The sequence below is a fragment of the Manis pentadactyla genome, chromosome X, assembly GCF_030020395.1.
Source record: "Manis pentadactyla isolate mManPen7 chromosome X, mManPen7.hap1, whole genome shotgun sequence".
Lineage (NCBI taxonomy): Eukaryota > Metazoa > Chordata > Mammalia > Pholidota > Manidae > Manis > Manis pentadactyla.
The window spans coordinates 6304720-6332062 of record NC_080038.1 but is presented as its reverse complement, the minus strand read 5'-3'; the positions used below and the strand labels follow the sequence as shown (position 1 = coordinate 6332062).

The 27343-nt window shown below is 39.3% G+C and overlaps 1 long non-coding RNA gene across 1 annotated transcript in view; it reads left to right on the top strand.

The window, feature by feature from the left end:
• LOC118926183 (uncharacterized) overlaps positions 1-16598 on the top strand; it is a 132114-nt gene extending 115516 nt beyond the window's left edge. The window contains exon 5 of the long non-coding RNA XR_005030367.2: positions 16470-16598. This is a non-coding gene — a long non-coding RNA (uncharacterized LOC118926183). The remainder of the gene's footprint in view (positions 1-16469) is intronic.
• Positions 16599-27343: the final 10745 nt, after the last annotated feature.

Here is a 27343-nt window from a genome sequence, read left to right as displayed (position 1 = left end):
CAATGTTTCCAGCTTGGCTTTTGGTGTCTTCCCGTGTTGTGGTTGTGTCTGGAAGTCGCTGGTGTCATGGTGAGCTGTGCAAACCATTGTGTTATGGCACTATGTTATGGCATCTTCTTACTTCCTGTCCATGGTTGCTGCATGAACTCTGCACCCTCTGGGAGATCTAGTCCAAATCTGAATTTGCTGACCTTGAAGAACGCATGTACCCTTCCTGCTTAAATTCCCTGTAAATCTGATGCTTCCTGTTCACTTCTTATTCCCAGCCATTGTAGTTTTTGTAATCTCTAACTTGTTTCACTTGAAAGTTGATGTGTACCCAGTGCTTCACATCTCTAATTAGTGCTCCCACCCCTCTCTACTCTAATCTTACCCCTTGTCTCCAGTCTCTTTTTTTCCCCTTCCTTTTTTCCTGTCTGCTCTGCTTTTCCTGATTTATACTTATCTTTCCCTCAGCAAAATTTTTTGCATCTGTGTTCCAATTATAGTCAACATTTGTTAATGCTAAATTTGTACAAGACTTTGTGTTTAGTGTCTTGGAAAATATAAATACAGGATTCATGCCCCACCATCAAGAAAATTCACAATTTGAGTTATAATATAAGACAAATTATAAAAACATATTTTTTAGTCCATTAATTCAGCAGAAATTTATTGAGTAGAATATGTTTGAGGCTATGTTTGGGGCATTACATACACACTGGAGAATAAAATAGACCCACCTTGCCCTCACACAGCTTCTAGTCTTAGATGTCACCAATAATATGAAGCAACATCTATTTAATAGTAGAATTTTCAGTAATAAAAGCTTCATTAAATTTCATATCCATTGTAAGACCTTCCTTTACTTCAGAGAATTTTTGATGTGGAAAAAAACGGTTGTTTTCAGTTTGGTTTCCATAAATTCGAAATGAGGTTTTATATGTAAGTGACAAAGAAAATGCTTCCAGGTGAAGCTAGTTAAGGGAGTAGGCGCTCCACCCTCCTCCTGATTCCCCAGCCCGCCAGGGGAGTTCCGGAGAAGAGCAACTTGGACCTCAGAGGTTGCCACCTCCTCTGGTGCAAGGGAGCTCTGTTTCATGCTCCCCTCTTGTTAGTTTTGAGCTCAAGGTCAAGTCCCAGGTATGTCAGGGTGCGGGGCAGCTAAAGTTGCTCCCGTAGCCCAGGGCAGGGCCGCATGCTGTCCCTGGAGGCCAAAATGTACCAAACGCAGGGGAAGTGAAAAGGGCATCAGGGGATCTGGAGGCAGCAGAAGTGTCTGCTACAGTTGCATCTCGGGTGTCGTGTACACACATGCCAACGTGTACATATTTTAAAAATTGATTTTATATGAACACTGAAAATGTAAAAAAATATGAGGAGCAAAATTTCTCATAATTTTAACATCTAGTTGCAGGTTATCTTGAAAATTAAGGTATATACCATTTCAGTCTTTCTTCTTTACAATTTATGCCATTCAGGATACAAGAATTGGACTTCTCAGGAGAGTTTGGTTTTATATTCCTACTTACCTTTATGAACATTTCTTGACATTCGGAGGGGTGGGCTGGATTTGCCCTGCCTTCGGGGCAGGTCCCATCTGTATTTTTATCGCTGATAGTTTTGCCACTGTTATTTTTTTTTTTAACTAAATGTGCAATTACATAAACAGTGAGTGTCAAATGCATGTGTTATGATTACAGACTTCCGTGTATGATATACAACTGCTAGGAAAGAGTGGAATGTGAACAGAAGGACAACCCTGTTAGTGAGGAATTAAAAGACCATTTCCTTGTTATGCCATATTATAACAACTTTTGTTAAAAGTTGATTACATGATTGGGTTCATTTTAATGTGACCTGGTGTTGCTTTAACATAAATGGGTTTAATCTGGGTGTCAGAAATGCATAAAAACTTTCCTTTGGTCTACTAATGGTGATTTTATGGTTTACTTATGAAAATTCACCTTAGGAAGGATTTTTACGAGGAGGTAATGACCAGCAAAAGGTAGGAGAAGGATTCTTATGTGTGTTTGTGTATATGTGTGTGTGTGTGTGTGTGTGTGTTCAAATATAGATACAGCTGTAGCTTTTTAAACTTTTTACTTTGAAATAATTAGATTTACAGGCAGCTGTGAAAATAATACAGAGATCCTATGTGCCCTATACCCAGTTTCCTCCAGTGGTTATATCTTATGCAAATACACTACAATGTCAAAGTCATGAAATTCACATTGCTACAATGTGTGTATGTAGTTACATTCCGTTCCACCTCATAAATCTGTGTTTAACTACCACAGTCAGGATACATAACTGTTCCAAAACCACAAAGCTCCTTCGTGCCACCCCCTTATAGGCACACCCATTCGTTCTCATCATCTCTAACCTTTGGCAACCACTAATCTGTTCTCCATATCCATAATTTTGCTATTTTGATGATTTTATATAAATGGAATCATACAGTATCTGGCCTTTTGAGATTAGCTTTTTCTTCACTTAGAATAATTATCTGGTTATCCATCCAAATTGTTGCATGTATCAAGAGTTGGTTCCTTCTTATTGTTCCATTGCCAAGTTTGTTTATCTGTTCATCAGTTGCTGGATGTTTGGGTTGTTTCCATTTTTTTACTATTATAGTAAAGCTACTATGAATCTTGTGCACGGGTTTTTCTATGTGGACGTAAGTTTTCATTTCTCTGGGATAGATGCCCAGAGTATGATACTGGGTGGTATATTAGTGTAGATGTAGATTTTTTAAAATACAAAAACGTGACCACATTGGTTAATTTTTAGATATTGGCTAGAAGGTATAGACTCAGCCAAAAATGTTTTATACTTTGTTAGAAAAGGTGAACTTAGCATTAAGATAGTAATGATTTTATATAAAATAAGGATTTGTCCACAAGGAATTCATGTTATAAATATTACTTTAGTTTTCTCATCTCATGCTGTATTTCTAGTCCTTGTTCTAACCTACAATTTTGTAATAGACTATGACTTTCAGTGAATCGACTTGGGATGGCTACTTTACTGTAGTAGGAAACACAATGTCTTTAATATCACATCATCATTCTTCCACTTCAATTTACTATTTCTATGCAACTGATCATTTCAGTATGGCAGATCTGAGGATGTTCTAACACAGCCAGAATATGTTGTTTTCCTTGCAAGGGACACTATTTAAGTTTTCAATTTTCTGACTCTGTTTTTTGACAAATGTAGTTTTAAATGCCTGTAAAAATTAGCGGTCCCTCATATTCCAAATGTATTGTTGCTTTCAAACCTTTAAACATGGTAGAAATCAAGTGTCATTGTTCTGTCACATAAGCCTAAGAGCAGCAGCCTCAGTGGGGTAACTCCAGAGCCCTCTTCCACCCAATATGGAGAGTCAGCTTGATGAAACAACTTCATGGTATTTCAGTTAGTGAAGATTTCAGGCACTGTCATATTGAGCTTCTGGGATTCTCATCACATAGCAAGTCCAGTGACTGAAACATGAAGAAGGAAGACATTGCCAAATGTGTCACAATCACTGATGTAATTTGCGGTTCACTTCTTTTCAGTGAAATAACATAGAACATATGTGGCTAGCCTAAGCTTATTTTTAAATCAGAATATATTCAGAACTGGAAGAGAAAATGAAAGAGAAGGGAGAAGCTCATAAATTAATTGAGTGGCACTATTTAGATGCAGGTATAGCCAAGCTCTTGAAAGCATATGTCTCAACCCTCAAAGTCTGCATTCCAGTCGTCAATCCTTCCTAGAGAGTGCTATTGACTTTGAGGTTTAAGATTTATGACTTGCTATTTATGGAGTATCTATAAATTTCAGTGGAGAAGATTCTGACCAATGTCATGATTAAAGGACAAAGGTTTAAACAAGATGGCCAAGGTCAAAAAGGAAGTAAATTCTGAAGTTGGCATTAGCTGTCTGGCCCCAGCTTCCGTCTTCCCAGTCAAAATTAGCTTGAGTGACCCTAGGACTCAGTTTTCTTAGGAAAGGCCTGGTTAAATGGCCCCAGTGCAGATATTAATAGTGCCCCTTTCAGTTTCCCAGTTTCAGGATAAATTCTATGTTCACACTACTATTAGCTGCATTCGTATATTTTTCCCAATTCATTAAAAAAAAGGTTCATCTAATTGTCCTTTGTGCAGATAAATGGGCAGCAATCATTGTGTCCTTTAAGTCTTCACACTAATATAAAAACTTCAGTTTAGTGATGGATATTTGCTTTTGGTCAATATTAGAATTTCACTTCTAGTTATAACCCAAGGGAAACAATTGCATATATCCAAACAAAGGCCTGTACACATTTTCTTTGCAGTGTTATTCATTATAGTTGCCAAATATTTTTTTTAAACCCCACAAATATCCATTAACAGGGTATGTGGCTTACTGACATGATGGAATACTACATAAAAACAAAAAAGAACAAACCACTGACACACAGCCTATATGCGTGAACTTTAAAAATGTGTGAAAAAAAAGGCACAAAGAGTACATGGTGTGCAACCTAATTGGTAGGCTAGGAAGACAGACAAAGCTAATCTTCATTGATAAAAATCAGAATATTGTGTGCCTTGGGAGGTGGGGGGCAGGAACCAACTGGGTGGAGGCAGGGAAACCTTCTACGGTAATAGAAATATTCTTTATTTTGATCTGGGAAGCAGTTGCATGAATGTGTACATATGTAAAAATTCACAGAGCTTTACACTTCAGATTCAAGCATTTTATTATTTATATCTCAATCTATAAAAAACCAGAGAAGAAATTATGAAAGATCCACATCTATGAAACATTTCTTTTAAATTTCTACAGCATGACTATCATTGGAATATTTAAAGAAGTAACCGAACCTGTTAATAAAAGATTGTAACTTATTTATTTATTTTTATTTTGGTATCATTAATCTACAATTATATGAGCAGCGTTATGTTTACTAGTTTGCTTCAGCACGGGTATCTACCTCTCTGCTCTCTCCCTTCACCACATCACTACTGTTGAGTCCTAACCATCTCTCTCCAGAGTTCTGTGGTCTTGGGTGAAAATGCTGAGCAAATGAGAACTTTGTGGCGTGAAGTTGGGGCAAGGCCAAGGAGATGTTTGAAAGTTTGGTTGACAGGTCCTGGAGACCTGAGAGGTTGGTGCTAAGTGCAGGCACTGGAATGAAGTCAGGGCTGAGCACACAGGGTGTTCCTCTCTCCTTCCCTCTCTCTGTCCAAACTCCTGGCTAAGGAAGGAGAAGAGGAGAGAGAGAATTTGAACTTGGAAGTGCACTAATCGGCCCTTTCCAAAATTTGCTGCAGAATAGTAGTATGATTATAAACAGGCAGACTTTATTTTCATGGCAACAAAAACACACTTGAAGGCAAAAGTGTGGTGAGAGTAGGAAGGGCATATGGTTGATTAAAACAACTTTCCTTTTTTCCATGACCACATTGAAATGGCTTTAGAGCCAAGGAAGGTTCATAGTCAGAGGTGCTGGTGAGTTCCTTTCTATCCCACTTTTCATCTCTGCTTTTGTTCCTATTTTGTGTTAAGGTTTACGTAGGTGCTGAAGGATTTAGGCCAGTGGTTCTCAGTCTGGGGTGATTTTACCCCCCAAAGGGGCATCTGGAATGCCTGAAGACACTTTTGGTTATCACAGTTTGGGGTGGAGGAGTGCTATTAGCATCCAGTGGGTGTGATGCCTCAAAGCACCTTACAATGCACAGGACGGCACTCAGCAACAAAGAGTCAGCCAGCCCCAAAAGTCAATAGTGGTGAAGTTGAGAAACCAGGTGTAGACTAAACCCCATGTCTAGGATTTAGGGTAAAGGTAGAGTATGTTAGGATCCAGAATCCCATCGTGGAACTAATCTCTTAGGGAGCTTTTCATTTTACAATTCTGTTAGTGAGATATGAATTGCTGTCAAAAATTTTGGGTAGATCCTATCCTTATAGCATTTCTCAGTGACTTTGTGGGGCATTAAGACAAGTATAGCTTCAAGAATCACTTTGTTCTTGCTATTTTGATACATTGAGGATACCTTAAAGGAAATTGGGATGGGGTTTTAATGGAGGAGCAAGTTAATACTGTACAACAATAAAATATAATCTTGAGGAGAGGGACAATGGTAAATGAAAGGATAATTGGGTGAGTCATCAGAAAACTAGGGTCCTAGTTCTGAATTCTCATGGATCACTAATTTTATGACATTGAATGACTAGGAGATACTTTCTAGATGTGGGTTTCCTTATTCATGTAGAGGCCAAAGAACATTATTTCAAAATCTCTTTTAACACCGATAGTGAATTGATAGGAATCAATGTATTCTTCACTAAAAAAGATAATTGATGCCATTAGTTTTGCAGTGTTTCAGATAATAAAATGACTAGAGGAATATAAAAATTGTTATCCAAGAAACTGTTCCTTTAAAAAAAATCTCTTAGTATGCCTCTCACATAGACAAAGTTCCTTGTTCTCTATAACACCAAGATGTATCCTTCTAACTTGTCAATTTAACTGTTAGGCAAAATGTGTTCCAGGTAAAGAAAAATAACTGTGCTGAGCTGTTTAACATTTGTTCCTAATGTTAACTTTTAAACTCTGCTTAGAAAAATAATTCTGTTGAGAAATGTGATCTGTCTGCCTTCCTTTTGTATTGCTTTTGGCTCTTCCAGAGCTCAGAAATGTCAATTTGTTATTCATGTTTGCCTTTACTAATCCTTCCAAAAGAATGTGAAAAGGCCCACAGTCTTTTATATTAGGAAATAACTGAGATTAAAACAGATTAAGTCTGAGCTCCTTTCTCTTTCTCTGTTTTGATGAAATGAGTGTTATCACAGCATTTACAAAAGTGATGGAGTTTTTCATACTGAACTATCATTTCATTGTATAAGCATTCAGTGGGGGCATTGATACATTAGGCCTGGTGACTTTTCCCAAGTTACATGCCAAGATCCTACAGTGTCCTTCTGAAATGCTGGACAAGGATGGTGAGGAATTAGGGAGAGGTGAGTGTGTGTCTAGTCAAAGTCTTGGGGTGGGGGTGGGAGTGTAGGAGGGGAATGAATAGATAGACCGAGGGCTGTTCCCTTGCAAAACCAGTGGGCAAGCATAGCATGACAGGACTGTTCAGTTACTAATGAATTGGAAGTAGAATTGTTAACGTGACTATCTTCTATGTGATATCTATTTTAATCACCAAGAATAATTGAATGTTTTCCCTGTAAGTGGAAGATAGCTGTAGGCCTTCCGTGTGAAGGACGGTGTCTTTATTTATATTCAGTAGTTACAAAAAATATGCTGATCTATCCACACCTCTTCACATAGACCTATTTAGAATGAGACTCTGTGACACACTGGACAGAGCTAACCAACCTGTGGGCGCTGAAATACACATTTGCCTCAGTTCTAGCCCCCAGGCTGTCATGTCAGAGAGTGAGTGCATTATGGTGTCTGTTAGATTCTCTAACCCAAAGCCAAGAGCATGCTAGAACCAAAGTGTCTCAAGGGTCTAAACAAAAGTGTTCCCTTTTTAGAGATTAGATGAGATTACCTCCCAATTTACCAGAAATGTATTGTTTCCAGTAGTTGGACTTTCCCAAAGGGAAAAGTTCTCATGTGAGCAATTCATGTCTACTGCTCTGTTGTGACATTTTAGCTCTCAAATCCAGCCCAAAGAGCCATCCAGCATGCCCCTTAGGGGCTGGGGGGGCCCAGGAGCAGCCAAGGTTCCAGGTGAAGGAATGGCTGCCACTTTGAAGGAAGACATTTCCTTCCTTCCTTTCCATCTTTCTTTCCTTCTCCCTTTCATAACAATCGTGTACCACCACGGCTCTCACTACTTGCACTACTTCTCCTGAATGGGGAACCTCATATCTTCATTCATTGCATACCCATCCTTTTAGATCCATCGAGACCCAGGCTTCTCGGCATTGGCACTATTGACATTTGGGAACCAGACGTTCTCTGTGGAGGGGTTGTGCTGTGCACTGTAGGGTGTTTAGCAGCATCCCTAGCCTCTACCCACTAGATGCCAGCACCAACCCCTAGTTATGACAACAAAAAATGTCTGCAGACAGTACCAAATATGCCCCCTGGGACAAAAATCACCCCCAGCTGAGAACCATTGAGGTAGCTACTGACCAGCAGTGGGTAGCAAGAGGTGGACACAAGTCTTAGAGGAGGAGTGATGACTTTGGAAAGAAGTAGATTTTACCTAACAATGAGATTAGTTGGTGGGTTTTTCTCAGCAGTGAGATTAATTTAACTTTTCCAACAAATTAGAAGGGAAGTAAGTTTTTGCTTTTTCTCACTGAAGGCAGTTAATTTTGGAAGATTTTTGTTTTCACACACAGATTTTACTTATAAAGAGCTAAATGATAATAAAGAGAAATGGTGTCCTTAGAACTTTCATCTTAATTCTGTATTAAAGATCACTTATTTGACCACTTTTTTCCATGTAAGAACAATAAACTCCTTTAGCAAAGTTCTGGAACATACCCAACAACAAAGGAAAGAATTGTGTAGTTAAAGGTTAGACAAAGTGCAGGCTTAACCTTTAGACATTTCAATTAGACAAGGCAAACATTCTCCTTTAAGCCAAGTGTCTGTCTCTTTAATGTCAATCAATTTAATTTTATCAGTTTTAACTAACTTTTTAAGAATTAAATAAACTGTGTTTATATCCTGGCATTTTAGTCTTTAGAGAAGACTAGATTTAGGAGGCAGAGAGCCTTGGGAAAACAAGCCTGCCATTCAGGTTTTACAAGACAGGCTTGCTTCCTGGGGGATTTCTATCAAAATTGCAATTTTCAGACTAAAATTGTTTAAGTGTAGCACACAAAACAAAGAAAATGACCATGAACTTTTGACTAGATAGTTATGCTCCTGTAAAGTTGACTTTATTTTCAACTATCTTAGTGAGGTTTATTTCAATTTCCATTAACTTTAAATCTTTATTTGTAATAGAAAGACAAGTAACACAGCCACATATGCATTAATTTCCTATCACTGCTATAACATATTACCACATCATAGTGGTTTAAAACAACACAGAATCTCACAGCTCTGTAGGTCAGAAGTCCAAGTTGGTTGACTTGGCTGGTTTCTCTGCTCAGGGGATCACAAGGCTGAAATCAAGGTGTCAGTCACCTGAGCTCTCCTCAAGAGGCTGTGGAAAGATCTGTTTCCAAGCTCTTTCAGGTTGTTGGCCAATTCAGTTCCTTACAGTTGTAGGACTGAGGTCCTTGTTTCCTTGCTGGCTGTCAGTTGGAATACTCTGCTCCTAAAGTCTGCCTGCATTCTTTCTCTTGCTTTCTCCTTTACCCTCTCCAGCAACAGTGGGTTGAGTCTCTGACCCCTTCCCTCATCTCTCTGACTCCTCTGCCTTCTTCCCATGCTTTTAAGGGCCCATGTAATGACATTGGGCCCACTCAAGATATTCTAGGAAAATCTCTCTACTTTAAGATCAGCTGATACACAGCCATACTTCCATTGGCAGAAGCTTTCACAGCAGTACCTATACCAGTATTTGAGTGAAAGACCAGGAGACAGGAAGCTTGCAAGGACCTTTTTGAATTTTGCTACCACAACATAGGCATACAGATGTGCAGCCACCAGAGTTTCCCAACTTTCTCCCCAGTCATAATGTTCTCACCTCTTCCACCAAATAGGCGCTGTTACTAGTTTCTTGTTATCCTTCCAGAGTTTCTTTATGCATGTAAATAAAGTATAAATACGTACATTCTACTTTACTTCCTTTTTAAAAAAACAGCCTTGTATGCATTGTGTTTTTCACCTTGTTCTTTCAAGTACGACTATATCATAGAGAACTTGTCATATTGCTGTGTACAGAACTTGCTTGTTAGTTCTTACAGCTTTAGGGTATTCTACTGTCATCTAGTTCACCATTTCACTTGTAGTGGACTGTAGGGTTGTTGCCTGCCTTTTGCTACAACAAATGATGTTGAAAAAATGCATTGTTGTGCATATGTGCTGATGTATCTATAGAATTTCCAGAAAGGGAATTTGTAATTTTAATAGATATTACCAGATTGTCCTCAATAAAGAATAAACCAGTTCATCCTCCTTGCCTCAGCAATACTTGAATGGTGGTTTCCTACAGCCTCACCAGCTCAGAGTGTGTAATACTCTTAAATTTTGACCAATCTTAGATTTGGCCACTCTTAGATTTTGTGCTTTTTTTTAAAAAATTTTGTTCTCATTAATCTACAATTACATGAACAACATTATGTTTACTAGACTCTCCCCTACCTCAAGTCCCCCCCCACAAACCCCATTACAGTCACTGTCCATCAGCATAGTAAGATGTTGTACAATCACTACTTGTCTTCTCTGTGTTGCACAGCCCTTCCCATGCACCCCCCTACATTATACATGCTAATCATAATACCCCCTTTCTTCTTCCCCGCCCTTATCCTTCCCTACCCTCCCATTCTCCCCAGTCTCTTTCCCTTTGGTAACTTAGTCCATTCTTGGGTTCTGTGATTCTGCTGCTGTTTTGTTCCTTCAGTTTTTCTTTTGTTCTTATACTCCACAGATGAGTGAAATCATTTGATATTTGTCTTTCTCCGCTTGGCTTATTTCACTGAGCATAATACCCTCTAGCTCCATCCGTGTTGTTGCAAATGGTAGGATTTGTTTTCTTCTTATGGCTGAATAATATTCCATTGTGTATATGTACCACATCTTCTTTATCCATTCATGATTTTGTGCTTTTTCTATCTTGCTGCAATGTATTTGAACTTTATGACCACACATTTTTTGTCTAACAGTGTAATGCTTTAAAGGCATATATTTTTTATAATGGAATACCTTTCATCTAGAAAAAATAAAGTACCGATACATGCTACGACATGGATTGAACCTTGAAAACATTATGCTAAATGAAAGAAGCTAGTCACAAGGGACCATATATTGTATGATTCCATTTATATGAAAGGTACAGGGTAGGCAAATCTCTAGAGACAGAAAGTACATTAGTGGTTTCCCAGAGCTGGAGGCAGGGTGAGAAGTGACTAGTAATGGGTATGGGGTTTCTTTTTAGAGGGATGAAAATGTCCTCGAATTAGATGGTGGTGATGGTTGCACATCATTATAAATCTATCAAAAACCACTGAATTGTACTTTTAAAGGCTGAATTTTATGGTATGTAAGTTATATCTTTGAACAAAATACCAGGTCCAGTCCCTAATGTGACATGGGTATATGAATTATTGAAACTATTGGAACCCAGATGTCTCTCATCTGTAAAACAGAGGAGGGCTCCCACCAGGGATGTTGGAAGGATGAAAATTGATGTTTGTGAAGCCCCTTGCACATGGTCTGCCCACAACACAGGGGAGTGCACTGCCCCCTTCATTGCCTGCCCAAATCCCAGAGACAAGCCCTGTGAGGACACTAAGGGGCTGGTGGCCATGGGGGATTAAGGTGCACCAAGACACAGGGCTGAGAACTGCCTGGTTACCCTTCCCTGATTGGACTCTTCTTTTCATGAGCTGGTGCTGGTCTGGGGAAATCCATGCTAGAGTAGAAACATGAATAGCTGTTTGGAGAGATGACATGTTCATCACAGGTCAAATGCATGAAAACTTCAACAGCAATAGCTTGGCTAAAATGGTGGGCTTTTCTTTTTGGCATTGCTTTTTAGCTAAGTGGTTGCCAACCATATAAGGCAAATAATTTAAAGAAAACTCAAAATGTAAGGTTCTCCAAAAGAAAATGAGATACTGTTCTTATGTGAAAAGAAATGATTAACTTGATTGATTTGGGGGAGTTCTCTCATAGGGTAGAAGAGAGCAGATAATGTACATTGTCAAATGATTTCCAAGACATTGATTTACTTAGCAGGCATTTATTGAATGTCTTTGTTCAAAGCATTGTGTTGGACACTCTTGGGGAACAGACAATTAGGCACAGTCCTTAAATGGAAGAAAGAAGGGAAACCTGTGTTTTTGGAGAGGCTGTGACTCATTTATGTTCCACAATAGCTCTGGAAGATAAGAATTACATCATTATTTTCCCAATTTTTAAAAAAATTCCACTTATTTCCAAATTATATGCCTATTTTTCTCTCTTCAAATACTATGTGATAATGATGATAGAAAAGTGTTAAAATGTAACTGAGCTTCACCTTAGGAAAACAGCTTCATTTTTAGTCCAAATTATTTTAAGCAAAACACATCAATAATTTATATTTTATAACTGCAGCACTGTTGACGTATCCATTTCAATCCTTTTTCTTGTTATGTTAGGGTTTTATTAGGAATGTTTTATTGCCCAGACAGTTGTACATCTCTGAACAATTACCTTTTCTCTTTGATTTATAACCATGGTAAGATGCACTTAGAGGGCTTCTTGGTTTCAAACACTTCGCTATTAACCCTGCCAAGTTATGTCTATCATTCATTCATATTTTCTGAACTTATTGTAGCCAATTTAATGGAATTATTTAATGGCTATAATCAATTAATAGAATTGAACTTGTTAAATTTTACATAGTGAGTAAAAAGATTCAAACCCAGATCGTCTTGACTAATACATGTACTTTCTTTTCACTACTCTGTATTACTTCTCTTATATAAACTTCATTATATCTTTAATATCTTACACTTGAGATTTTAATTGTATGCTGGTAGTATTGTTGAAATGGTTGCATATTTCACATATATGTAAATTCATAGATTAAAAATATAAATTTTGAGAAGTTTAATATACTTAATATGTTTTTTAAATTATAGGTCTGTGTACTTTACATACACATGCAATTAATTTAAGCTAAAAGTAAATAGCTATGTGAAAAAATCTGTATCTTTTCCACAAGGATTCTATTTCTGCAAGAGCTTAGTTCTGTATTTATTTGGCTAGAATAATGTTAGACATTTTAAAATAAGCAGGATTTTTCCCCCAAATGTTGACATCTTTTACATCTACATAAGGTCAGTTGTGTGGTTTTTTTTTAAATAACTTTTCCCTTTTATGCTTCTTTCTCTTCATCCATGGACTTTGGTTGCCAGCAAAATTTGTTGGAACTATCATGTGAGGTTTTTGAAACCTATAACAGAATATATTACTGTCAGCAATAGGAGGCACATAATTCTGTTTTCCACAATGAGAAGCCATATGATAAAAGTTATACATTGATGAAAATAATATTTTGTAGCTAACTTATGGAGACAAAGATGGAGAGATTCTTACCTGAAGGGAGATCCAGCTATTTGCGGTAAAAGTTGTATGGCCCATGATGATCAGCTCATGGAAAATTTCCATTTCAATGAGTTGCTTTGACCATTTAATTCAATAAACATCTATAGGAATGATGGGAAGAGTGACTCTGTTTTCCAAATCAAGACAAAGAGTCATTTTATATTTACAAAGATATTTGCAGTTTCATTGATCTCAGAGAATTCCTGCTGTCATTATGTCTGTCATTTCCCTTGTGCATCTCTAAAAGGCAGAATAGCTGAATGTTCTTTCCCACTTGAGAACTTCCTGAGTTTTAAGGGAAAGAAACAATACAAAAGGAAATAAGAGAAGATATGGATTTCTAGTTCTGGAGATCTTTAGGAAAAAACTAGAGAATGATTTTTCCTGGGTGGTTTAGATGTTGCTTCTCTGCACACAGGAGTGGAACTAATGACCCCTCTTTATGTGCTCCAATGACAGAAGCTAATGGATGGAGTGAGGTTCAGGAATATGTGGGATGTTCTGGGATCCAGGGGACATGGAGAGAATGCAGACTCAAGAAGGGGAAAGAGCACTGCTTTTCAGACAAGAGGGAAGAAAAGAGGTAGCTAAAAATAGAAGGAAAGTGGTAAGGCTGTAGATGAGCTCAGTCTTCTCAGTAAATGTGGGTTCATCCAAATGTGAAGTAAGAGGAGGTGGATTTGGGATCCCAGGCAGAGCAGAAATATTTGTAGCATCTGCTACTAAGCCACTAGTGAGAAATCTTAAAGGAACAAAAATCTAAAATCCAGAGATTTTTAAGTGATCCTAATTAGTCTGGGATCTACTCCGACATCACTCAGCAACTGCTGAGCAGGCATGCAAAAATCCATTATTAGGACAGAATTCAATCAAGGTTAGGGACTAGCACGGCAGGAATGCAGGAAGGTCCCAAACAAGAGGGTAAAGAAAAAGAGCAAAACTGAAATTGTTTAGTATTGGCACTCTCAGAACTGGGTTAAGAGGCCGTTCAGCTGCATGGATGGTGTACTAGTTTCCTATCATTGCTGTAACAAATTACCACAAACATAGTGGGTCAAATAAAAAATAATTTATTATAGTTCTGGAGGTCACAAGTCCAAAATGAGTTTCAGTGGGTTGAAATCGTGGTGTCAGCAGGGCTGGTTCCTCTGGAGGCTCCAAGAGAGAATTTGTTTCTTTCCTCTTCTGGCTTCCAGAGGCTGCTGACATTGGTTGGCTCATGGCTGCATTACTCCAGTTTCCAATCCTATCCTCATATCCTCTTGTCTGACCTTGGTCCTCCTGCATCCCTCTTGTAAGGACCTTCATGATTACACTGGGCTCACCGGGATAATCCAGGATCCTCTCCCCATCCAAAGATCCTTTATTTAATCGCTTCGGCAAGTCCCTTTTACCATATAAGGTAACATATTCACAGGTTCCAGGGAATCAGACATGGACACCTTTGGAGGGCTAATGCTCATCTGACCATAGTTGGCCACCCACTGGGAAAGCAGGGAGTTGTTGAGGAAGTGGATGTCATGATGGGGAAGGAGATGTCACATGAATTAGGGTTTGAAAGACTTGAAAAGTCAAGGCTGTGGCCTATTATGGGGCTCTCACCATTTGAGAGCTCAGTAGCAATAAATGGTCAAGTATATTACAATGCTTCCTTAGAGGGGAAATGCCAAAGAATTGTATTCTTAGTGCCCTAAAGGACAAGGATCTATCAGAAAGGGTTGTTAGAACCTTAAAGGATGACAGCTACTGAAAGGGAAGACTGTGGTGGATGCCCAGTGTCTTAAAGGACCCAGGCAATTGTCTCAGAATGTAACAATAAAGAATGGCAAAGGAAAGATGGATAAGCATATGGCAGAATCTCGGAATATCATCACATGTTGATGGTGGGACAGGAACCTAGAAGCAGCAGACGAGAGTAAAGAATACAACATTGTGTCCTAGTCATTCTGCTCCCATCCCCAAGTGATGGGAGGTGCGGCAAGGAGTGACCTACCTTCCTTTAGAATGGCCAGAAAGGGAGGTGGAGCCTTGAGGAAAAGGGGCAGGAGAGGGGAAGGCAAGGGACAGAGACATGAGAGAATTTGAAGTTGTAGGGAGATGTTATCAGTAGGCTGTGAGCTCTAAAATGGTAGGAGTGTAGGTCTGGGCACTGGGACTAGGATAGTTCTGGATGGCGAGGAGAGTTTTCTGCAGATCAGAGTGGAAGACATTGGTCTCAGAGCACCAAGTGCTGTTACATGAGACAGCGCCCTTTCTTCCTAGAGGGAGAAGGCCAGTGCGTTCTTTTGCCAAATATTCCCCATCACACAGATGCGTCTGAATAAAAAATACCTATATGCAGCATCTCGACAGTTAGAAAGCTTCTTCAAAAACTACTGTTTCTTTCAATCCTCTGCTTGTACGATAGGTATTTATGTGATTGTTTCACAGATAAGCCCACTGAGCTCAGAGGGACTACAGAACCAGTCACAGTCTATGCAGCAAATAAATGGCAGAGTTGGGGCTCATCCCAAATTTTCCCAGTCCAAGTCCAATCTTTCCTTTTTTTTTTTCCTGCATCTAGAAAGGAGAGTTGCCTAAAAAATACTGGCACAATTAAAGGGGTCATGAGAAAAATAAGGGAACTTTATTAACCCACTAGATAATTTAAAAATTGCTGCCCAACAGAAAAAGGGAAGAGGTGGTTATGAGAATTTTTAAAACTTTGAAGTAAATATGAAAATGATAACATAAAGTCTTAGAGGAAAGGTTTATTGTCTCATGAACCACTATTGTGTTCACTTACTGTTCATTTTGTAGTAAACCCTGAAAAAGCTGGCCAAAAAATTTTCCATGTGGTATGGACACTGCAATTCCGGCTTCCAAAAGGACTGTATCATTTGGAATTTCAAGTGACTGAAAGACAGGACAGACTCCCAACCGACATGGAGCTGATGTCATTCTTACAAGTTCTTGAGTGGGTGGAATGGGCAAAAGTACAGAGTGACTGAGCCGGTGGGGGGGGGGGGTGTTCCTCAAGGCTATTTAATTAAACTGAAATCACTATTCTCCAAATTAATGTGACCTGGTTGCACAAAAGTCTTTGGGATAATTTAGTCTGTTCTTGGGCCAACTAAAAGGAAAATCAGATGTACAGAATGGAAATATAACACTGCCTCTTTCTAGAATTTTAATTTAGAAGCTGTAAATACCAAGTAAATGCATTATTTCTTTAGCCAGATCTTGAGAGGCTATTGTTGAGCTAAAAGTTTAAACGTTTTTCTGTTTTTATTTCCAGTTCCTGGCAAAGATACGGGAAAGGAAAGGAAGTGAAGAGGAGTTGAAAGAAGAGAGGATTTTACAGGCAAGTGAAATTTTTTTCTATAATTATCATGAAAAGAAAATTAAACATTGTCAGAGATTAGGGAAACAAATTCCTTCAGGTGACTTTTTTTTCTGGCCTTTCAACAAAATATTTTACCTCAACTCAATTATTCTGCTGATGTTTATGTGAAGTACTCTGGAGGAATTTTAGATTTTATTTCTGCCAGTAATTTAATTATATGTCATAAGACTTAGTTTATTTTAGCCCAACTAGTGATGAATACTTTCAGTTTAGGAATAAATCAGAGTTAAAAGATTGTGGGGCATGGGGATTACTCATTTAGAACATTTTTAAATTTTTTCCTGTGTCAGGCTTAGAAGATGTACCTCCAAAGGAGCCCAAATGCAGTAAGCACCTGTAACGGATTTTAAGCATGGAGAAAAATCACTCTGTGTTGCTGGAGGAAATTAGGAATTCAGTGAATGGGTTGCAAATCGTATTAATGTTGTATTTTCATATTCAAATAGAGATTCTGCTTGACAAGCAACCAGAGATCATTACCAAACACTTTAAACCTGCAATTCGTTGTGAATGCATGAGTACTCTCTTTAATGGAAAATTGATGCATCAATTGCCAAGAGACCGGCTTCCAGAAAGGCATTTCCCAATTGCTAAAGGGATGAAATGGTATATATCATAGAAGACAGGTTGCTAGAAGGGAGGGAGGGATATCACACTACACATTCCAAAAGGAATATGGAACTATTACATAGGGAATAGTTCAGGCTAGGAAATAAGACTACATAAAACATTGTCAGACACTCAGCCCAACCTGAATGATTGTTATTTTCCAGAAAAAGAAAAGAGCAAAAGGCTTTCTCAGTTCAGTGGGTAACTGCAATAGCAGAAAGGTAATGTCAAACAATTGGTTCTCTTAATTTTGTGAATGCAGAAACCAGTGTCGACTACCCTTCAGTCTTGCAGAATTGCCTCCTCCTCTTTCTTCCTTGCCTTCCCCTCTCCATTATCATCTTAGCTCCACACTTACTCTGCTTTGGAGGTGCACCGATTGCCACCACTGCCTTTTTCCCTCTGTCGTAGCTGGAGTTAGACAAGCCTGGGTTCTAAGGGCCCCTTTTCCATGGCAGCTCTTTGTGGCAGCTTTGGCATCGTACATGACACTTGAGTGACAATTTCTCCTTTCTAAAGAGGAGGAAAACATTGACTTCACAAGATTGTTGTGAGCAGAAGATGAGGTAAGGGTTACATAAGCGACTGACCGTCGAGGCTGGCATATTTAATTGATAATAGATGTTGATGTTAAAATTTTGAGTGCCACCAATCTTCCACCAGGGAGGCGTATGATCTTCCTTCCATTCTTTCTTACCTTGGCTCACATTTACTTCACCGTTCATGTTGAAGACATTCCCAACAGCAGTGTCTGCCAGTGTCTCAACTTCCAGCACTTCATGGGCCACCATCTTCACCTCACCTCTGATGGCTTTCCCTACGACCAATGTCACTCAAAGTCCTCCAGCTCTGAAGGATCACCTGCCTTCTCCTAGTTCTTCTATGTATTACATACATTACATGTATTAACTCACTTAATCCTCACAATGACACACACAGCACTGTTGCTGTTACTCTTTTAGAGAGGAAACCGTGGCACAGAAGGACAGTATGATTTGTCCAAGGTCGCACAAGCCAGGAAGTGGCCGAGCCAAGATTCTAGAGCAGGTTAAGTGGTGGCAGAGGCTGTGGTCTTAGCCACTGTATCACGCTTCCTCTCCTGGCATAAAGCACTCTTGGAACATATTCTCCACTATTCAGTGGGAATCACAGACCTGCAGTTTCTCATCTACCTCCATCCCAGTTACCTCCTGCTCCAGTCACCTCATTTAATACCTTCATCTGGGCCTCGGCTGCCTCTTTGAAGACCTGGAAACCTCTAAGAGCATCAGTTCATCTGTGTGGTTCTCCCCATCTAGTTTCTTTTGCCTCACTTCCCGCTCCTTCCCATGTCTCTTACATCCCTCAGTGATGTCTCTGAATTCTGTACCACTGGTCTTCAAATTTGCATTTGTCATAGGCCACCACTCCAAAAATCCACAACATCCCACCCTACCACCAAAAGAAGCCATCTCTCCCTTTGCATGTTTTATACCAACAACTACACTGTTTGTCCAGTCTCCCACTTTAAAACCTTGGCCCCTCTGTCTCCAGCATTCCCTGTCCTTCCAACCTGATCATTCTACCTGTAGTTGTCTCCTCCCCTCTGCCTCAGGCTTTTCCATTCCTGCTGCTGCCATCTGAGTTCCAACACACATTTCCTCATTGTTCCCCGGTTCCTCATTGTGAGGACCTCCCAGTGATTTTGCTCTTCAGGCAGCAGTATCCCTACCCCCAGCTGTCCTCTTCACTCTGTGCCTATTAGTCTTCTAAAGCCCACTGTACTCAGAAGCTCAGATACTCCCAGCTCTTCTCCTTGGAGAGAAATAGAAGATTGTGTTTAGGGAACATGGAGGGCATGACAGGACCTAGAATCAATTCACAGGGGTTGGCACTCCATGCTAATTCAGAAGGCATGGGCCTCGTGGCTTCAGAAGGAGCTCAAGGGTCAGAAACAACCATCTCAGTGAACAGTAAGGGACAGAAAGAAAAACGAATCTCCACATGCTTACTGTTTAAATAACTGGAGATCTAATTTTGTCAAATATGTATTTTGAATAGTAATTTGAAAACCAACCTTTAGAATAGATAGGAGAGAAAATCACACACAAGGGTCAAATAAAATTATTTTGGTAGTTCGTACTCTGCAGCAACTTAGTAGATAGCCAATTCAAATTGCCATGTGGGTGTTTTGTATTACATATTTAACATAAAAATGTTGAGTATAGATCCTCTATATCTAATGTGCAGCGAGTGATTCAGTAAAGCTCTGAAATGTGTAGACAATGAATATGCTTGATGCAAGGTAATAAATGTGTGGAGTGAACTAGAGCATGTGAGATCTCTAAAATGGAACATGTTAATTTCATGACAAAGTAGAATATTCTGGTGCAATTTTTTTGCTTTAGAGAAACAGAAAGCTGATTTAGGGATCAACTTTTCTTCGTCCCTTAGGGCTCCATTCAAAAAGCAACTTTCCTTCTATGTGTTTTCTTCTCCTGCCTTCTAGCCCCAGGCTAAATTACGTGTGTGCCCTTCAGCTGGAGGCCTCCTTTGCAGGGCCAGGTACATCTCTTTTTGTGGTACTCATCACAGCATGTCATTACCTTTGATTTTCTTGTCTGCTTTACCATCTAGACTTCTGCTGTCCAATATGGTAGCCACTGGGTACATGTGGCTTTGTAAATTTAAATTAATTAAAATTAAATTGAGAAGTCGGTCCCTAAGTTGCGATAGTACATTTCAAGTACTCATTAGCTATAGGTGGCTGATGGCTACTGTATTGGGTGGAGCAAATATAGAATATTTCTACCATTGCAGGAAGTTCTGTTATTGGACAGTGCTGATAGCCTCTGATCCTCTCACAGGATTGACTTTGCCCTTTTTATTTCTGTATTTCCTACATCTAGGACATAATAGGAGCTCAGTAAATATTTGTGGGATGAATAAGTACAGGAAGTTCAAACATTGAGATAAGGAAATAATTTATAATCTATATTATTTTGAAGCCATATATTCAAATTTCTCTCATTTATTGGGTATTGGGTTACTCTGGTGAACTTTGGATTATAATTGGAAATGGTGGATTAAAGACAAAATTTCCTGAATTGTGTGCAAGATTGGCAGATATGTGTGCATTCAAGTGGTCTGAGCTTCAAAAACATTGCTTTCCCCAAGGATTAATGGCTATTATCTCTGGGTATATTGCCATCCAGCTGTGAGGTTTGCCTGCAGAAATTTGTTAATAAAGGACATTCCTCTTCTAAAGTCTTCAAAATGCCAGACTGTTTGCTTTCCTTTTGAAGTATCAGGTTACCAAATGTAGCAGTACAGCTACTCTTTGTTTTTTTGTATTTTGAAAGAGTAATTTGAAAACTGGTTTTAGGAGAGATGGGAGAGGAATGCATCCAGGAAGTAACATCAGATAAAAGGTGTCAATGACATGCATTCAGAAGCAGGGCATTCTCAGTCAAGCTGACTGAAACCATGAAGAGAGCTATTAGCTCACAGACAGAAACACCCGTAGATGAAGCATGTTCAGGGTGGTTGATTCTGTGACTTCCTGATATCAACAAGGATACAGGTTCTCAGCACCACTTGCCCAGGTCATCTTTATGATTGGATTAACTTCAGGTAAGATGGCAGCAGGGGTTCTGGGCATCACCTACAGGCATAATGCTTTCCAGAGAAAGAGGGGAGACAGTTTCTCCTGTTGCCTTCCCAGAAGAATTAGGAAACCTTTCCCAGGAGCCCCTCCCTGACTTCCTCTCACCTCTCATTGGCCATAAAAAGGGCACATACCCATTCTCTCCCCAGTTATTGGTGAGAGGACTAAAGGTACCCCTAGATCAATCGGGTCCACAGGTGGAGCTGAAAATAGGTTCAGCTTCCCTAGCATGAAACACATGTTGGCATGGGAATAAGGGATGTTTGAATGAAACAGGGATCCCTTAGCAAGGAAGGAAAGGAATGCATGCTGTATAGTCAACTAATTATTCCTGCTACTAGACCATCCCAATATTTAGAATTTATGACATAAAAATCTCCTAAACCTCAGTGGAAAAACAGGTAGCTTGATGGTCACCCCAGAATATTTTGAAAAGTCAATAAATTCACAAATAATATCAGTATTAATTAATCTTCTCATGTCAGTTAATTCCTGAATTCAATAACCATAACACATTAACATTTCTCTTTCATTTTATACATTTTTATGATGAATTCAGTTTGTGGTATACTATCTTTCATTTATTGATTTGTTCATCATACCATGGGTCATGCATGGCTTTGAGCTCCAGGTTGGAAAAGGTAGCAAGATAGACAGACCTCTTCTCTTGGGGGTTCATATGCTACTGTGAAGACACGGGTAAATGAGCCAACAAACACAGGCACCAAGATCACTTCACATAGTAAGTGTGGCGAAGAAAGTAATACCTAGTAGTATCTTTAAAAGGTGGTTTGCAGACTGGTTTTCTGATGCCCAGGAAAGTGCTTGTGTCCTGAGAAGTTAACATTGGCATGAAATCTGAGTGGATAAAGAAGCAATGTGAAGACTGGAGGAAAGAGTTTTCCAGGCAGAGGGAACAGCAAGAGCTAAGACCCCGAGGAGGAAATGAGCTTGGTGTGGCCCAGAAACAGAGACACCACGGTGCTACAAGCAGAGATGAGGGAGGGGAGGAGAGTGGGAACTGAGGCAGCGACCAGATCTTGTAGGGCCACAGGTGTCTGAGTCCAGGAGTCTAGACCTTATGCTAAATGTGGCATTTGAAATCCTTGGGAGGATGGCTCACATGGGAGAGACAGGCTTTGATTTACATTCAAGGGATTGCTTTACATTTTCTCTGAGGAATGGATTACAGGGGGTCAGGAAGGAAGGAAGGCATCCCAGTTACAGGTTCCAAACACAATACTGTCCTCACTTGCAGAAGGAACTTAGTAAAATGTAATGGAGCCCAGACCTCCAATTTCAAAGGGAGATCCAGCTTAACCAACTGGGAGGCAAAGATGAACAGCTACCATCCCATCTCCAGTTGAGTTTGGCCAAGGAGAAGACACACATGTGGTCCATTCTGCTAAGAACTCACTCCCTGGTCATTACTTTCTTTTTACCTTGGCTAGCAAGAATCTCAGAGTTGCATTTGTTTAGTTCCATCAAATATATGAGTGCACATTTTCTTTCTACTTTCTTCCATGGCTTCAATTTCTTATTTTTATTTGGAATTTATGTACTTACTCAACAACTGTCTCACATCCTGCTTTGAGTGAATTGACCAAGACAAAAAATAATGGTGGAGTCTGTAATTTCCAGGGTCTAAGAAAGTTCTGAAAGTTGGTTTCCCTTTGTTTCCTCAGTTTCTCTTTGTTTTCCTTAGTATGTTAGTTTCCACTTGTTGGGGAAAAAGGCACCCAGAAGAGTTTATTATATAAATGATGAACTGACAATTATAGTTAGCGCCAAGCACTCAAACAATTGTTCCTAATTGTTCAAGGATGCCTTGAACCCTTCTCATCAATATTGAACTCAGTATACTTTGCAAAAGTAACTCACTCTCCTATATACGTATAAATCTAAAAAAGAAGTTCCAATTAGTTCATTAGCAGAAAAGAGCTCTGGCTGTGACTGATTTCTCCACTACTGTCACTACTCCACTACTGTTAAATAATTAATTAAGAGAAAAATTCAGGGGGAAATGGCAAGTTTAAACAACACTTTCTTTCATTGGTTAATGGAATGCTGGGCTCGTGTAAAAGATACCTTTTTCTCAGTAGAAGCACTGTTCTGTTTGAAGTGCCGTTAACTATTAGATGCTAAATGCGAGGCTGAAATGCAAGGTTGCTCTCTGATGGATTCACAGTTTCAGGCTACATCAGAGAGGTGGAAGAGGGTACAGTGCTCTGTGTCTACTTCATATTGGGAGTCTACAGTCAGACATGCTGGACAGGCCACAGCAAGCAGCACTGTTCATCCATATATGTGACATGACAAAGACAGCAGGGCTTGTACAAGATTGTGCTCTTGAGGCAGTTTCTTTCTTACTACTCTGACTCCAGAGCCCAGAATAGTGTTTGGCATGGCAGCAACATGGAAAGGTTATTTATTGAATCAGTGAATGAGCAAATGATTCTCTAAGGGTGGAGGATAGTACCTAGATAACCATGATATTGGCTGCAATCTGATAAATACACTACAAGCATTATAAACAACCTCCTGGGTTAGCAGGAAAGCATGGGGGTGCAGGGAGGCATGGCATATGAGCTGGGCTTGGAGTCTGGGCAGGGCATGGCAGGTAGGGGTGACTGCAAAGAGTCACCTCTGCTGGGAGAAAAGCAGAGACAAATACAGTGTCTGCAGCCAGCAAGTAGTCCTAAAAACCCCAACAATTAGGCAGTATCATCAAAACCCTTTCACAGTAATGTGCCACTTTTCACATGCCCCTATGAATTAACCAAAAAGCATCTCATCATTTTTATAGTGTAAATTAACTACTTTTAAGTCAAATGTACTTAATTTTGATCACTACATACTTATTTGAAGATTTTAATGATTAATCAGTTATTAATGATATGTAAGGACAAATTTTGTCTTTTCCCACTTAGTAAGTGCCTACTTAGCAGTCTTTCAAAATTTATATTTTTTAAATTATATCTTTTTAAATATCTAAAGTCCATAGGGCAAAAAATGAGGTAGGTGGAAACATGATTTGTTGAGAAGTAAATTACTATCTGAGGACATTGAGCTAATTGTTTACCAGTCACAGTGACCTCATCCACACCCAGAGGCCATAGTGCCTGGTCCACAGAACTGTCATAAGCAGTCATAATATACTGGAAAACACACTCGCACTTAGGAAGGGCCATACAAATGCAATACTGGATGGGGACTTTGGAAATATCTCTCCACAAGTTTGGAGCCTATTGCATAGTCTAAATAAAAGAGAAGGAAGGCAGGAACTAATGGTAGACATTTGGAGAGGATTCAGCAGATGTGAGTGTCATTTCAGAGCAGTATGGATCAAATTCAATGGCTAATGAAATGAGCAAAGTTCTCAGAAGGAGGAGGACAAGAAAATAGCTAAAGTCTTGAACCTACGGGATTAGGCAGATGATATTAGTACAAGCACACAAACATAAATACACACACATGCATACAGATATATTTTGTGTGTATGTGTTAAAGGTGAGAATGGAAGTAAGATTTCAGAGAATGTCCTTCGTCTAATTATGCAGCAAGAAAAATCTTGTTCTTTGGTGGCTTTGCCAAAGTGTTTAGGGGAAAATATGGTTGAACTTGACACTTTCAGGGAAATGGCCACTGTCCCTCAAGTGCCTTTTAGAGAGTTGCACAAGATAGGAGGTGTGACTGAGGAGGATTTTCTTAGTCATGAGTGTCATGCAACTCGAACAGAGTTTAAGGATGCCTTGAAGCCTCTTTTACTGGAGTTTCTAAATACGAGAGAGCTGATCATTCGCCTAATGTAGGTAGCTTTCAGAAAAGAGGGAATGACCAACTGACTAGATGTCTTCTCTGATTCCCATACCTACAGATCTGCATGATCATCTGTGAAAATGGGGATTAGACTTGCAAAGAGGAAAGGAGAAATATGAAAACTTAGAAGAATGTCCAAATTTGGTGATCACTGAACCACTGAGTTGGTCTACAAATATTCCTTGAATGCATAAATGTGCCAGACCCTGTATTAGAGCCCAGGGCAACAACTAGGGACAAACAGGCCCCACTCTCAGGGTAATCACTGTGCACTAGGGGGACAAAAGGGCTTGCTACTATTTGTAATTCACAAGTCCTAAGTGACACAGTTAAAATTTCTATCTACTTTCTGCATTACCTCTCATGTCTCATCATCCCTGAAGTCATTGCTGTCACTCCTAAATGTGTGACAATGTGACTGTGTCACAGGGGAGTACATTATCAGGGCTGAAATAGGCAACCACTTGTGTGGTGGGTCCTGACATGTGCTGATAGCAACACTTATTTAAAAATAGCTTCCCCAGCAGTTACCTGGGAAGCCCACACATCCTGCTTGAGACTCCTGCCCTGGGATATAGTATTAGACCTTGAGATGTTCCTTGAAGCTATTAGCGTTAATGGTAGTTCCCCAAATGAGACCTGTGGATTATTCTTCCTGTAGGACACCAAGGAGACTAGGGATCCATATTTAAACACATTACAAAAAAATCAGTACTCCACTGACCCAGCTAAGATATTCATAATGGACATTAACATAGAAAGCTGTGGATATAAAAGATTTTGAGAAGTTTTGACTCCCCTTGCTTTATCCATGGGACCCTTCCTCCATGGGACTCGGGTTCACAGCAGTAAGACACATGGTTTTGGGTAATGCTGGTTCATCATCAGCTTAGGTGGCATCTGCAGAAACAGAGTTGAGCCTCAGGGGAATGGAACACCAGACAAGCAAATCTGAATGGAGGCAGGGGAGGAGAAGGTTCTGGAGCATGCATTCTCCTGGCAGTCTTCTGCCTGCAGTCTGCACTGCTGGACTGAATATCGACCTGCAGAAGTGGAGCAAAGTCCCATTCTCGGCTGCCTTGTTGCTGAAGGAATTTTTAAGAGACAAGGGTGAGGGATTCCAACTGCAAACATACATACATGTGGGTGTAAGAAACATAAACAGAAAAGAGCACTTATGGGTAACAGAAGTGCCAGCTGGGACTTTGGAACTGGGTGGTTTGTGTTTGCACAGTTTTTTTAGTCCAAAGTAGTTCTTAGAGTACATAACCCATATGGCGTGTTTAAAATAGACCACATAGTCTGAAAATGGAGCTCCTGAGAAATTCACAGATAAAAATCTCAACGGTTATTTTCCTATGTAAAAGCTGGAATCATCTTGTAAAGATAATTCAGGATGAAATATTTCCATTTCCATTTGAATGCAGAATTATTTGGTTTTCATTGCAAAATCTCTAGTCAGAGTCTTCTATTAAAGTCACATGCCTGACTCCAGGCATTTTTGAAGTGTCTGTTACAACACTTCAGTATTTAGCTGGCAGGAAAAGATATAAAGAGAAGATAGGCAAAGAGAAGATCTGGAATCAAATGTTTTAATAATTAGTTCTACTGGAAAGCAGGAAAAGGGCCTATAGAACTATAAGTGTGGAGGGTGCTTGAGAAAAATCCCAAATCCCTTTCAACTCTGTTCTTTGCTTACAACTTTAATTCATTTCTTAAAACTATTAAATGAAAAAGTTTCCATTAATTAGAGTAGATAGGTGCTAAATAGATAGATGCAGAATTAGATTTTATACTGAAAATATGTTATGAATGTTTGTGTTATTTGTTTTCTGACTCACTTTCCTTACCAATTTTCCAACCTTTTGAGGCTTATGTTTGCATTACACTCAAAATAAACTTATAAATAAAGTTGTAGCACAGAAATATACTTCTAGAGAAACTTTAAGGTTAAATATGATTGTGCTTCAAAATGGGAAAATGGCACATGTGGCCAACAGCCGTCAACCTGTTTGTCCCTCTTGCTTGATGTAAGGACCCAGCAAAATTCTTTGGTTTTATTCAAACGGGATATACATGAAATTTGTTCCATATTATTGTATTCTGTGACCAAATATGTTTGTGTCAAGTAAATTGGTGACTATGTCATTGCCTAAATTAATAGTATTGATATGTTGCTTCTTAGAGTTTATTTATTTAGTGTGTTTTAGGATGAAAAAGTTGATATTCTGGGAAAAAAATTGTCCCCAGAGTGATATAACTCTTCAAAAGTCATTACAGCCCAAAAAATCATTAACTGCACAGTTATTATATATTAAGTATTAGAGCTTACATGCATTAAGTTTGTATTATAATAATTTTCAGCTCACTTTAAAGAAGAATTGTGCTGTGCTTAGTGGAAAGATTTTAATTTCAGATAGAAGGATGGGAGTAAATAACTTGCTCAGAGATTTGTATCAAGTTTATAGACTCACAATAAATTAGACAACTTTACACAGCAATTCCGGAAAGTTTGATTCCAATCAGGTCAAGCACAGAAAGATTAATCTATTGGGAAAATCCCAGAATACTCTAACAGAAGAGCAGAGCTTTTGTCCAGGATTGGCCACTAACTGGCTCTGTGGCCTTGTAAAAGTCTCATAACCTCTGGGAGCTTCTCTTTCTTCATTTGTAATAGAAGAGGAAATGTTGC